We start from the raw sequence: 15,039 nt of genomic DNA on the forward strand, positions 1-15,039 counted from the left end.
TTTTCAAAGGCTGGGTCTATAGGGACAAACGCCCAACTAACAGCTTAGTCGTAATTAAAGGAAGAAAGGTCTTCAGATCGCCAGATGTGTGCATTTTGTAGCTGGTGTTCTGTAACCTCAGACTTGAGGCTGTGTCTCACCACGTGCTCCCAGTGTCTGGCCATCAAGATCGGCTCAGATGCGGCACAGCCAGTCAGCCACACTGCCCGCGACTGCCAGGGTGAGCCCTTGGGCAAGTCAGCCAACCTCTCTGGGCCTAAGGTTTTGTGTAAAGTAGGTCAACACCTACCTTCCAGGGTTATTTTCAAGAATTAAAGGTAGTAAATGCAAATCGCATAGTGTAGGAGTTGCTATCGGGATGTGCAGTATTACAGGTTTATTGAATGTATGTTTGTGGCCTGTGGTAGGCTTCAGTGGGAGAGCTTTTGTGCTGTGACTTGAGGCTTCTCTTTCCTGGAAAAGGAAAGAAGGTGAGGATGGTGGTTATTCACTGTAAAGGCACTGAGCAAGCTCAGACTCGGGGTTATCTTCAGAGAAGTGGGCCTTGAGAATGACAGCTTGCAGAGGAACCAGGCGCAGCTCCCTGTTCTCAGTTCAGCGTTTCTCTCTCGTCGTTCATTCAGCAAATACTCGAGTGCTTACCTAGCTGAGGCATGACATTGAACCAGACAGGTAACAGTCCTTTCTGTGAAGTGGACCAAAAGTACATGTTTCTCCTTGCTGCACTTTTTAGACAAAAAAAAATCCAGTGTCCTTTTTTAATGTTACAAATAACGAAGTAGGGTTCTTCCCCAGTGCTGCAGTGCGCTGACATCACCTGTGCTTTTCCAGATCATCCCTTATAAACATGGAGGGCTGGAAATTGCTCCTCCCAAGGGCATTCCAACCCTCTTCTTCCCCCTCCCCCAGTACTGAAAAGCGCCGCATGAGATGGGTTCTGGAGGTAGCTTTGCGTTCACAGAGCTCAGTTAAGTGTGGTCTAGGGCTACCTGCATCAGTCAGCCATGAAAAATGCAGATTCCTGAACTCCACTCAAAGATTTGAACTTGCTGGGGCTCAGAAATTCAGGCTGTTACAACACTGCAAGTTGAGACTCATTGTTCTCTTTGAGTTTTTTTGACCACAAAAGTATTTTAATATTACCACTTATTGCTTACATATATACTCACCTCTGGAAAATATTTCATGAAACCATAACCTTTACTACAGGTAATGCATTCTCAATTTTTGGTCTGTCTGTTAGTTTGTATTTTTTTTTCCCCTGTTGCTGGTTCTAGCCCAGTAAATCTGCAGTTTGAAAAACCCTGCTTTCCAGGCTAGTCAGTTATGTTTCAATCACAAAGTCAGAGCTTCAGAGCTACAAGAGCCCTCAGAGGTTATCTGAGCCTTAAGCCTTGTCCAGTACTGGGCTGGTTACAGGAGAATCACATGAGACATTTGTTTAAAATATAAATTCCAGCCCCAACCCTAAAGAGCTTAGAATAGGATATAGACTTCTTTTTTCTTTTTCTTTTTTTTTAATATAACAAGCTTCTGAGATGATTTGTGTGCACAGTCAGATTTGAAAGTTCTAGTATGTAACCCTTACGTTGTGAAGGCTCTCCAGAATGAGAGGATTTGAATTTGCCTGTGTGTATATAGAGGACAGAGTTTCTCAATTTGTAAACCACCTTTAAATAATTTCTGAAGTACTATTACTTACCAGATGTTTTCTTTAAAACTCATAAAAGAACCTGTCACTGAATTTACAGGTTTCACATGTTTATTTTATTACTTAATTGGCTGCTCTGTGAGGCTTGTGGGATTTTTGTTCCCTGACCAGGGATTGAACCCAGGGCCATGGCAGTGAAAATGCCAGGTCCTAACCACTGGACCGCCAGGGAACGCCTCTACTTTTATAATAATATACTAAATATAATATACCAGATAGATATGTAACTGTCTTTAAGAAATGTGTCCTGCTCAAGTCACTTATTCTGTAAATTTTTTGAGTGCCCACTCTGTGCCCAACACTGTGTAAAGTTTTTAGGATACATCAGCAAACAAAAACAAAGATTTCTGCCTTTGTAGAGCTTTTAACTTTTTGGAAGGAGATGGAAAATAATGCACAAGTAAATTATACATTTTATATGCTATAAAACAATGTGCACGGTGGAGAAAAGAAAAAGTAGGGTAGGGTGAGGGGGATGGGGAAGGTGGTCAGGGTGGGGCCTCAGTGAGATCTGAGAGGGCTTGAAGGAGATAAGAATTGGCCAAACGGGTCTGTGAGGTAGAGCTTTCCAGAGAGGGAACAGCTTGAGCAAAGGCCCTCCCCGAGAAAAGCATGTAGCCCCCGGGTCGGTAGAGCCCGGCAGAGTTGGATGGGGGCAGGGGGTGCGGAGAGGAGGAGGGGCTGAGGTCAGAGAGGACGGGGCGGGGCGCGGGGCGGGGGGGGGGGGGGGGAGCTGCTGGCCTGGTAGACCACCGGCCTTCTCTGAGAGTGAAATGAATCACTCTGCAGTCAGAGCAGAGGCATCACATGAGCTGACTTCCATTTTATAGCCAGCTCTGCTGTGTTGAGCCTGGAATATGAGGGCGTGCGTAGAAGCAGGAAAGCCTGTTGGAAAGGATTGCGGTAATCCAAGCAATCATGTTGAGTGAGGCAACAGTGCTGAGGGTGGGGAGAAATGGTCAGATAATAGGTTTTGGAGGTAAACCAGCATGATTTCTTTGAATGAATGGAGGAGGGGTATGGGAGAAAAAGAAATCAAGAATGATTAAAATTTCTGACCCAAGCAACAGAAAGTATGGAATTGCCATGAATTTCAACAGGAAAGGCTGTGTTTGGAGCCGGTTTGACTGAAAACTAAGAATTCCATTTTGAACGTGTTTAAGATGTCCACGAATCATCCAAGGGGAGACGTGGAAGAGGCAGCCAGAGTCTGGAGTCTTGGCTGCCAATGTGTATTTGGGGGTCTTTAGCATCAAGATATCCATGTTTAACGTCTTAAGACTGGATGAAATCACAAAAGAGTGAGTGATGGAAGGGCAGTCCAGGACTTAACCTTGGATTACTTCAGTAGTAAGAGGTCTGGGAAAAGAAGAGAAATTGACAAAGAAGACTTTAAAGGAGGGACCCGTAAAGTAGGAGGAAAAACAGGCGAGCCTGGTGTCCTGGAAGCCCGGAGGGAGAGTATGCAGGGAGGGCGTGATGAACTCGGAAGCGCTGCTGATGGGGGTCAAGTGAGGGGAGCGCTGAGACCACTGGGTTCCTCAGCACGGAGGCCATTAGTGACCTTGACCGGAGCGGTGCCCGAAGGATGGTGGACATGACAGCCTGAGCAGAGTGACCGGAGACAGCGGCATAGACAGCTCTCACAGACAGCTTTGCTGTCGGGAGCAAAGATGGGTGAAATATCTTTTTTTCTGGTGATTGGAAAAGTCCATTAAGGGGGGGAAAATTGATGTGAGAGAGAGGAGACATGCTGTAACGGTACCTTTGAATAAGTGAGAAGGGTTGCTTCTAGCACACAGGTGGAGGGATTCGGTTTGGATAGAATCGTGGTTGGTAAGTCAGGAGGCTGAGTGTGCGGGTGTAGGTATTGGTAGGTGGTAGGATGTGAGATGAAACTCCGTGGATGCTCTCTTGTGATTGAGCTTCTGTTTCCTCAGTGAGGTAGGAGAATAAGGGTCGGGGTGAGGGGTCGGGGGAGAGGTGTTAGGCATTAGAGAAGGAAGGAAAGAATCACCTGGAAGAGTCCCACACTAAATACAGGAAAACACTCCTGAAGGGCAGGGCCCTCTCAGCGAAGCACTTGTGAGTGAAGAATCAGGTTGAGAGCTAACGGGTCACATTCAGGGTCACACAGCTGGTGAAAGGCAGAGCCAAGCCCAACCCAGATTGCCCGGTCACCTGGCCTGAGACTTGGTAGATCTGCGAGGAACTATCTTTTCCATGATGGACTCTTTGCTCTTCGTGGCAGCACTCAGCCTGCGGTCTGTCCTGATAGAGAGTGCTGTCTGTCGTGCGAGCAGCTTTCTCTCATCTCTGCTCTTGGTCTCTGGATTCTGTCTTGGCTGTCTTCCAGCCCTGCTCTGTTATCTTTGTCCTACAGATCAGTGATGATCAGACCTAAGAGTGCCTGTAAGACTGTAAGAATCTCCTGTAACACCAGTTTGCTAGGACCCCCACCGGCAAGAGTTTCTGATTCAGTAGATCTGGGGTGGTGTCTGAAAATGTGCGTTTCTAAGTTCCCAGGTGATAACTGAGGCTACTGACTCAAGAATCATTCTTTGAGAGCCACTGGACCAGGCTATCTATGTCTCTGTAACTCATTCATTCAGCAAATTTATACTGTGGGCTTGCAATGTGTATTGGGGTCTTGGGGCTATAGCCATGAAGACAGTCTCTGTCCCCGAGGAGCTCACAGTTTAGTGGGGGAGACAAGTGAGGAAATCATCAGTATACTTCCATGGCTTGTTTCCCTCAGCTTTATTGACTTATAATTGACAAATTAAATTTTATCTATTTAGAGGAGTGTTGGAACTGAGTGGTAGCTCAGATGGTAAAGAATCTACCTGCAATGCGGGAGACCTGGGTTCCATCCCTGGGTTGGGAAGATCCCATGGAGTAGGGAATGGCTACCCATTCTAGTATTCTTGCCTGGGAAATCCTTTGGCTAGAGCATCCTGGTGGGCTCCAGCCCATGAGGTCACGAAGAGCCGGACATGCCTGAGTGGCTGAGCCGCAGAGCAGAGGAGTGTTGTTACGCAGTCACTGAGTCGTGTCTGACTCTGCAGCCCCAGGGACTGTAGCCCACCAGGCTCCTCGGTCATGGGATTTCCCAGGCAAGAGTACGGGAGTGGGTGGCCATTCCCTCCTCCAGGGGATCTTCCTGACCCAGGGACAGAACCTGCATCTTCTGCTTGACAAGCAGATTCTTTGCCACTGAGCCACCAGGGAAGCCCACATATTTAGAGTATACAGTGTAATTATTTGATTAATGTATAGTTGTGACATTATTACTACAATCAAGTTAACTAACACAGCTATCACCTCATAGAATTATCTTTTTTGTGTGTATGTGAGAACACTTGCATATACTTCTTTAACTTTGTTCCAACGCTGCTTTTATTGTTTGTTTGTTTGTTTTGGCCATATCGAGGTAGTTACCTAATGTTTAAGTGGACTCAGTTGTTAAGTTTATTTATCTATTATTGTTGTTTAGTTACTAAGTTGTGTTTGACTCTTGTGATCCCATGGACTGTAGCCTACCAGACTCCTCTGGTAGGGATTTCCCGGTCCATGGGATTTCCCAGTCAAGAACACTGGAGTGGGTTGCCATTTCCTTCTCCAGGGGCTCTTCCCCACCCAGTGGTTGAACCACATTGCCTCCACTGCAGGCGGGTTCTTTATTGCTGAGCCACCGGGGCTTCCCATGCCTCTTTCTGTGTGCATGCTTGCATGCTAAGTCGCTTCAGTCATGTCCATCTTTTTGCGACCCCATGGACTGTAGCCTGCTAGACTCCTCTGTCCATGGGATTCTCCAGGAAAGAATACTAGAATGGGTTGCCATGCCCTTCTCCAGGGGATCTTCCTGACCCAGGGATTGAACCCATGTCTCTTACGTCTGTTGGACTGGCAGGCAGGTTCTTTACCACTAGGGCCACCTGGGAAGCCCATGTCTCTGTATCCTGTTATAAAAGGAACATCACTATCACTAGCTGCTTAGATTCTGTTGCCTACTAAAGACCCTGGGCCTGAGGCTTGCTCTATTCAAGAGCAAATAGCGAAAGAGAACTGTTAGGCTTCCCAAGCAGTGCTGGTGGTAAAGAAGCCGCCTGCCAGTGCAGGAGACAGAAGAGACACAGGTTCGATCCCTGGGTCGGAAAGGTCCCCTGGAGGAGGGCATGGCAACCACTCCAGTGTTCCTGCCTGGAGCATCCCACGGACGGAGGAGCCTGGTGGGCATAGTCCATAGGGTCGCAAAGCGTCAGACACGACTGAAGCGACTAAGCAGGCAAGCAAGGAGAACCATAATAATTATCTGCTCCTAAGCACCTGCCCTGAGCAGGTAACGTGTTATTAACTGTCTTAATCCTTGGAACGACCCCATCTGAAGTCTCATCTGTATAGTACAGGTGAAGAAGCACAGAGAAGTCAACTGGCTCTTAGGTAGCACAGCAGGGACTGAACCCAGGCAGGCTGGCTCCAGAGTCCATGCCCTTCACCACCGCCTGATAACTATCTCTGTGTTGAAACTTCCTCCTTGTAGTCAGAGACTGAAAAAGCATTGGAGAGGGAATAACTGTCTCACTTTGTGATTCAATATTATTTAATATTGTGTCCATATACCCATCCCACACTTGAGGGTACAGCAGGTTAGAAGACTGATGGATGGTGTACCAGAGGTTTGCTCGGGCCGTTCTGTGATTAGTTGTGTCGGGTCAGGAGTGTGTGTGGGGGGGTGGGTGGTATGAGTGAGGAGGAGGGAGGGGTGTTGGTAATGACAAAAAAAACTCCCTTGATTTAAATGTCAGTGTGAACCAGGCAAAGAAAAGGGCTGAGAAAAATCATTTCAGATGAGGCAGTAGTGATCTCTGAGATATGGATGCTGCAAGAAGGGTGTTGAGTTATTTGTGTATGGAGCTGAGAGCAGTGTCTGGGGCATGACAGGCAGGCCTGGGAGTCTGCTGGCTGTGATGGGGAGGGCGCCGGCTCTGGAGCCACAGAGACCAAGGATGGAATCCCCCCCACCCCCCGGCTTTGCTAACCCTCTGCCCTTGGTGAATTTCTTAATTTCTCTGAATTTAGTTTCCTTGATAAATAGGAATAGATAAGTCCTGTCTGACTTGGTTATTATCAAAAGTGAAAATAATGTAAGTGAAGTTATTATGACCCAAATGTTCAAGTTATTATCAGTGTCCTTTGTGTTCAGAAAGTTCCTCCTAGCAGCATCAAAACTATCGAGACATCAAACCTAGCCGGAGACAGAAGCCCCAGGGACGTTTAGTCACGTGAGACAACGTGACCCGAGTTGAGGCAGCTGGAAAGGGGATGACAAGTAGGGATAGCTGAGTGGTGTCTGGCGTTTATGAATTTTAGTCAGGATTGCAGCTGTTTGCAAGCAAACCTGAAAATCTGTAGCAGATTTTAATTTGTAATTTTGCTGGGACACCCTTGGAGGTATCTGTTAGGAAAATCACTTGCCAGTGGGGGTGATGGAGGTGAAGAGAAAATGATGTGCCGCCAGGAAAGTTGGTTTCAGCGACACAGACCCACGGGGGTGAGAGTGGAGGCCGGATGAGGCGGTCTTGTGTCCGCCCTGTGAGATGCCCTCCTGTGGAAAGAATGCCGTGTGCTCTGCGGCGGGGAGCAACAGCTGTCTGTGTCCATCATTTTCATTCGTAGTAAGAATCACTCATCCAAGGAGAAGGAAAAGGCCAGATAAAAGACGACATATTTAATAGCTCTATAAAGCACCGTTGTCCTGGATTTATGTGACCAGTAGGATATCTAAGGGGTTTTTGGGGGTTTCCCCCCAGGTATACCTTATATCATGTTTTGGAGGCAATTATATGGAAGTGTGAATTTGGGGAAGTCTTAAAAATCTCTTCTCTTTCCAGAATATCAAGTGTTCTCTGTAGAATGGATAGGCTTTGGCCTGTAGTTTTCAAGGCAGTACTTTTGTCATGTTTTCAAAGATGGCAGCAACAAATGAAGTCAGAATCAACCACTGACTGACTGATTCTGAAAAGTGATCCAGGTCACGGAGCTTAGTTTGAGATATGTTAATCCGGTATCCCAGTACACTCTTTCAGAATATATGCCACTGACCACGGCATATGTGGAAAGTGACAGTGAAAGCCGCTCAGTCGTGTCTGACTCTTTGCAGTCCCATGGAATGTAGAGTCCTTGGACTTCTCCAGGTCAGAACAGTGGAGTGTGGGTAGCCTTTCCCTTCTTCAGCATATGTGGAAGGCTGGGGTCAATTTGGAAGTTTTGACAAAATAAGGTCCAAGGAGGGCCTCCAGGAATAAAATATAAAAGATGTCTAGACTGTCTGAGATCTTTTGTGCAATACAACTCCTTCATCTAACCTAGAAGCGTATAATTGTCAAGGCCAGTGGGTTCAGCCTAGGTTGACTCCCCTTGAGCCATAACAGCTGTTAGAGATGAAATAAAAAGGCTTTAAATTCAGACCTGCCTTGTACTGTTGAACTTGAGCGTGTGCATTAATCTCTGCGAGCTTCAGTTTTCTTATTTGCAAAATAGCAATAATGCTATTACACAGGATTATTGTTGGAATGGTCCCTAAAAATTACGTGCTCCAGGGTTCACATATTTAAATCCCTGTAGGGGCTATGAGTAAAGAGATGGGTGAAGCAGGTATGGTGGTGGACACTTTCTCAGAGGAAGTGGGGATGGGGAATCTCAATTGTGCCAATTCATCAACCTTTTTTAAAAAATCTTTTTCATTTTGGATTGATTTTAGACTTCCAAAAAAATAGATGTCACAGACACACAAATGAATATAAGTAAAATGGAGAAGATGGGTAGATTATATCAATATTAGTATCCTGATTGTGATATTGTACTATCATTTTGCAAAATATTACCATTGGGAGAAACTGGATGAAGTGTACAAGAGATCTCCATTATTTTTTACGACTGCATGTGAATCTACAGTCATCTCAATAAAATTTTCAATTAAAGAAATGGTGGAGAGTGCCTATAGATCCTTCACCTAGGTTCTCCTGATACTAACATCTTATGGAACCAGAGCACAATGATATCAAAACTTAGAAGTTAATACTGGTAGAAGAATACTGCAGACTTTATTTGGATTGCACCAGTTTTTCTATTCCAGTATCCAGTCCAGACGCCACATTGCATTTAGTTGTTATCTATCCTTAAGTCTCCTTTAGTCTGTGGGAGTTGTTAATCTTTCCTTGTCTTTCTTGACATTGATATTTTTGAAGAGTACTGATCGATTCCTATGTAGAATGTGTCCCTCACCTTGGGACTGTCTGCTGTTTTCTCACGATTAGACTGAGGTTAATACATTTGGGGAGGAATAGAGTTGGCACATTCAGAGGTGATGTGCCCTCAAAGAGGTAGAGGACAAAAACATCTGACATAAGTAACTTTGGACAGTAGTGTATGATTGTAAACTGTAAGGCTAAATACACAAAGAACTGTAGACTACCGCCGTACTAGTTGGTAGGTTTGTTCATCACACTGGGAGAGGGGGAGAGAGAGGAAGAAGAGGAGTGTGCGCTAGTAACTCTGAAACTACCTGATATTTATTCTAGGATTGAACAATGAGTGCTATATTGCAGATAATGAGAACCAGGTTTCTCAGTGTTGAAAAAGAAGTGACCAGAAGAATTCCTAGTAAGCAAAAGGGAAATAAATACTGGAACGAACCCTGTGGTGCAGGGTTGAAGTTTGAAATATTGGTTAGAACTTGAAACAGAGATAAATATGTGTGGATACATGACTTAATTTAAGCACATGTATTTTCTAGCTCTTTCTGCTGAGAAGGCCTAGAAAAAGGAACACCCGAGTAATACCACCTAAACCAGGCAATCAAGGTTAACATCACCAGGGAACTTCTCCGGTGGTCCAGTAGTTAAGAGTATGCCTTGCAATGCAGGGGACGTGGGTTCGACCCCTGGTCAGGGAACTAAGATTCCACATGCCGTGGAGCAGCTAAGCCCATGTGCCACAAGGGCTGAGCCCATGAGCCACAGTGAAAGATCTTGTGTTGTGCAACTAAGACCCAACGCAGCCAAATAAATAAATATTTAAAAAAAGAAAAAGATGAACATCATCAGTGTTAGCTATGAGGAGAGCAGGCTGTAGGGTCACAGAACAGTTGTGGAGGCCCTTGCAATGAGAGGGCAGGGACTAGGTTGGCAGTGGTGAAGACATCCATGGTGAGCAGGGGGGGGATCTGGGTGTTTGAAGACTGGATGTGCAGTATCTGTTGATGGATTGGATACAGGACCTGAGAGAGAATGGCATCAAGAATTCCACCTAGGTTTTTGACTGAAGAGCTGGGTCAGTAGCTGTGCTTGTTCCCAGTGGGAAGACTGCAGCTGCAGCAGGTTCAAAGAGAAAAATCCAGAGTTTGGTTTTAGACACATTTCATTTTAGATGTCTTTTAGTCCTCCAAATGAAGTCACATAAGCAGTTGGATCAATGGGGGAAATTGATACAAACTTGGGAGTTAACCAGGATATAGAATGAATCGGTTTATCCGCTGTGTGTAGCAAAGTGCTTCTCACACTTCAGTGGGTTTACAAGTCTCCTAGAGAGTTTATTAAATAATGTATTCCTGGGCCTCCCAGGGATGCTGATTTAGTAGCTGTTTGGTGGAGTCAATAATTTGCATTTCTAACAGTTCTGCCGGTGATGCTGAGGCCGCTGGTCTTCCAAGCATACTCTGAGTAGGACTTGGTGCTGGCCTTTCCCCCTATGTATTCAGTTTTTCCTTCCTCTCTGTAAGAAGGCAAAATATCATACTCTGGAGGACAAGTATCAAGGTCATATGCCTCAAGTAATTATTATTTATTTTTTTAGAAAAACAAGTAGTATGAGTCTCATTTACTTTGTTGTTGTTTTTAGTTGCTAAGTCATATCTGACTCTTTGTGACCCCGTGGACTTTAGCCTGCCAGGCTCCTCTGTCCCTGTGATTTTCCGAGCAGGAATACTGGAGTGAGCTGCCATTTCCTTCTTAAGGAGTCTTCCCCAGCGCAGGGACTGAACCTACATCTCCTGCTTGGCAAGCGGATTCTTTACCGCTGAGCCACCAGGGAAGCCCCTGATTCACTCTATCTTGTCTGAAATCACAGCATGAGTGAATGGCAGAGTCCGAATATGAACTCAGATCTCCTGAATGCTTTGTGCGATCCCCTACTGCCACATGCAGCCTGCGGAAACTGAGACCCACCTTTCAGCCTCAGCTCTCCATCTGTCTGCTGCCTGGCACCGCTGAGCCACCAGGGAAGCCCCTGATTCACTCTGTCTTGTCTGAAATCACAGCATGAGTGAATGGCAGAGTCCGAATATGAACTCAGATCTCTTGAATGCTTTGTGCGATCCCCTACTGCCACATGCAGCCTGCGGAACCTGAGACCCACCTTTCAGCCTCAGCTCTCCATCTGTCTGCTGCCTGGCTTGAAAAAGAGAATATCGAAAAAAAAAAAAAAAGAAAAAGAAAAAGAGAATATCGGTGTCATGCGAACTCCAACATAGTTTGTCTATCTTTGTGAGGCATTCCCGTCATCATCATTTCGTGTGTGGTCAGTGTTTGTCAATGTGCCTAAGCATTTCAGAACTGGGAATTGTGAGGAGACTCTCAGCTCTAATTGTGGACTGAGCCTCTGTGGGGAGAATGTGTGGAGTATAATGAATTCCTCTGTGCTCTCGAATATGTTTCGTTTGGTCTTTGTTCTACAAATTGCCCCCATGGTGATCAAAAACCTTAAAGGCTTTCCAAAACAGACAATCATGCCTATCAGTGTGTGTGTGGGGCAATTAAAGGAGAGAAGGGAGAACTCACGTTTCATCGACAGCACCTCTTTGGTTCCAGGCCTTGAGATAATCTTTGTAGTTGCCTGATGAATAATGTAATACTGCCATTCCTGTGAATCACATAATATTCCCATTTTACAGGTAAGGAGAGAGGCTCAAGAGTAAACACCCCGAGGTCGTGGTGCTTGAATTCTAACCCTGTTCCTCTGACTCAAAGCTGCAGTTCACAGTGTGCCCCGGTTGCCCCATGAGTGAACCACAGACACTTGGATGTGGTTTTATGTATTTTCTACCCAATAACTTCCAGTGTAAAGCCATAGTCAGGGTGAATCCTGTAGTAACGTGTGAAAACTTTAAAAAGTGTAGGCAGCCTCCATGGGACTTCTAGGAGCTCAGATCCCTGAGGAACTGCTGTCGCTCTTCTTCTGTTTCTTTTTCACCCAAGTCAGCTAAATTGCAAATCATTTATTCATTTAATAAACACTGATTGAAACGCCAGCTTGTGCTGGTCGCAGGAGTAAGACAGACATGGTCCCTTTCTTCACGGTGCTAAGGTCTGTGGTAAGGAAGAGGGCAGGGAGAGTGTAGGAGAATGGAGAAAAGCAGTATGTACTACACAGTGTTACCGTTTGATCTGGGCTTCCCTGGTGGCTCAGATGGTAAAGAATCTGCCTGCAATGCAAGAGACCTGGCTTTGATCCCTGGGTGGGAAGATTCCCTGGAGGAGGAAATGGCAACCCACTCTAGTGTTCTTGCCTAGAGAATCCCATGGACAGAGGAGCCTAGTGGGCTACAGTCCACAGGGTTGCAGAGAGTTGGACACGACAGAGCAACTAACACTTCAGTTTTTCACCATTGAATCCAGAAATCCCATTTCTGGGTATATGCACAAAAGAATGGAAAGCAGGGCAATCATTGTTTATATACCATTGTTCAAAGCAGCATTATTCACACTAGCCAAAGGTGGACGCAGCTCAAGTGTCCATCAGTGGATGAATGGATAACCAAGATGTGGTACATCCATACAATGGAATATTACTCAGCCCTGAAAAGGAAGGAAGTTCTGACACATGCAACAACATGGAGGAAGCTTGAGGACATTATGCTTAGTGAAATAAGCCAGACACAGAAGGACGGATATTGTATGATTCCACTTATATAAAGTACCTGGACTAGTCAGTTCATAGAAAGAACAGCAGTTACCAAGGGCTGGGGAGAGGGGGAAATTAGGAGTTATTGTTTAATGGGTATTGAGTTTCGGTTTTAGATAATCAAAAGTTCTGGAGATGGACAGTAGTACTGGTTGTATGACAAGTGTCCTTAATGCCACCAAATCATACACTTAAAAATGGCTAGAATGGTAAATTTTATATTATGTGTATTTTACCACAATAAAAAGTAATGCATTTTGGACTTTGTCTTGAAGAAAATGAAATGAAGAACTAGGAAAACAGATTCATCTTATATTTAACCACAATAAGGTAATACAAGTAGTCGTATGATGGCCGTCACGCCAGGTGCTGCAGAGGGTGCTCCCTAGAGTTGGGAGAGAAGAGAGCCTGCTCTGGTTAGCAGTGTTAGGGAACAGGGCAGGGCGTCCTCAGGAGAAGGGCGTTGAAACCGAGCCCTGGAGGAGTCAGCCTGGCGAGAGTGTGGTGGCTGTGTCTGGGGGACAGAACGTTGCAGACGGAAGGAGCTGCAGGGAAGGAGCAGCAAAGGCCCTCGGTGCGGTCAGGGGAGCAGGAAGTTTGTGTGTGGAGCAGAGAGGCGGCGGAGTGGGAAGGGAAGGGCAGACTTGCAGGGCCTTGCGAAGGGTTTCAGGCTCCTCCCAAGAGCAAACGAGAGCCACCAAAGGACCTAAGCAAGGGGTTTTTATGTTCAGTCTGCAAGGCGATTGTTTCAGATGAGATTAAATAGAAAGGGAAGGAAATGAAAGCTTATCGAGGGATCGTTCTGTGCCAGCCAGCTCCTTATCTGCCATTCCACTGTCTCTAAGTGTAACACTTGGCCCAGAGGTGCTCAGTAATGGTCCGAATGGTGGATGTTCCAGGTGACGCTCAGGGAGGTGAAGCCAATTGACTCAAGACCGTACTGCCTGCGGGCTTCTGGCCTCTGTGCTTTAAAGGGTCCTTCACTGGACCCCCTCTAGGAGCTGTGGGCCTCCCCACACGACCCAGGAACTGTGCCATCCCAGAGCCCATACCCGCTTCCAGGCCAACCACAAGTACAGAAAACCCACACTTCCTTGCTTAAATGGCCCCAGCTCTCTTCTAGAGCCTCTTTCCTACGGCCCTCCTCCTGAGAACACTGGTGTGTTGCAGTGGCCAAGGGCAGCCACTTAGGACGTGTGACTGGTGTGGCCCCGCAGGTGACCTTGAGACCTCATGGTTCACGGCAGAGCCTGGGCCGTTTAGTAATTTCCTGTTGCTGCTGTAAAAAGTTGTCACAAATGTATCCTCTCACATTTCTGGAGGCCAGAATGTGGTCTCCACATTCAGAAATGGGTCTCAATGAGCTATAATCCAGGTGTCTACAGGGCTGTGCTCCTTTCTGCAGGCTTTAGAGCAGAATGCACTTACTTGCCTGTTCCAGCTTCCAGAGGCCACCCATGTTTCTTGGCTTGTGACCGGGTCCATCCGTCTTCAAAGCCTGCAGTCCTGTTGCTTCCGTTATCACATCTTCTCCGAGTTTGATTCTCTCTCTTTCACTTGGAAGGGTCCTTGTGATTACATTAGGCGCAGCAGGATAATTTCCCTACCTGGAGGTCAGGTGATCAGCAACCTAAATTCTCCTTTGTTCACAGGCTCCGGGGATGAGGTTGTGGCCATCTTGGGAAATTATTCTGCCCGCCACTGGTAGGAAGAGAAACAGTTTTTCTTGTGCCAGTGTATTCCCAAGAACTCTTGAGAATTCAAAATTCAAACCTAGACTTCCAGGTCATTATGAAGATGTATTTATCAAAACAGGAGAATAGAATAAAAACTGTATTTAAATGGTCTATTAGTTTAATTGATAACTTTTAGATATTTGGGCTTCCCAGGTGGCTCAGTGGTAAAGAATCTGCAATGCAGGAGACGCAAAAGACATGGGTTGGGGAGATCCCCTGGAGAAGGAAATGGCAACCCACTCCAGTATTCTTGCCTGGAAAAGTCCATGGACAGTGGAGCCTAGCGGGCTACAGTCCATGGAGTTGCAGAGTTGGACACAACTTAGTGACTAAACGAATGTGTGGGCATGTGGGCCTCCATTTTGCACTTCTGCTACTGGCCCTCCAAATATTGAGGGTAGACCTAACCCAAAGTCACAAAACAAGGAAACGTCCAAATTAGAACACAGATCCTCTCTTAAACCTTTGTATCATCCACACAGGCCACTTCTTCAAGGAGAAGTAAGGGGAAAGTCAACTACCACTGTCTTTTTTTTTTTACTCAGTTTCTTGATACTACATCATGTATCTATCTGACTCCCTGGTGGTTGTAAACTGTCTATTTTTGAACCTCCTGTCCAGAGCCTGGCT

General features: G+C 46.0%; 1 non-coding gene across 1 annotated transcript; it reads right to left on the reverse strand.

Annotated features, from left to right (window-relative positions):
* Nucleotides 1-1,810: 1,810 nt before the first annotated feature.
* On the reverse strand, nucleotides 1,811-1,883 carry TRNAE-UUC (transfer RNA glutamic acid (anticodon UUC)). Its single transcript has one exon. It is a non-coding gene; the product is annotated as a tRNA-Glu (tRNA).
* Between the last annotated feature and the right edge of the window lie 13,156 nt (nucleotides 1,884-15,039).

This window comes from Muntiacus reevesi, chromosome 3 (genome assembly GCF_963930625.1).
Source record: "Muntiacus reevesi chromosome 3, mMunRee1.1, whole genome shotgun sequence".
Classification (NCBI taxonomy): domain Eukaryota; kingdom Metazoa; phylum Chordata; class Mammalia; order Artiodactyla; family Cervidae; genus Muntiacus; species Muntiacus reevesi.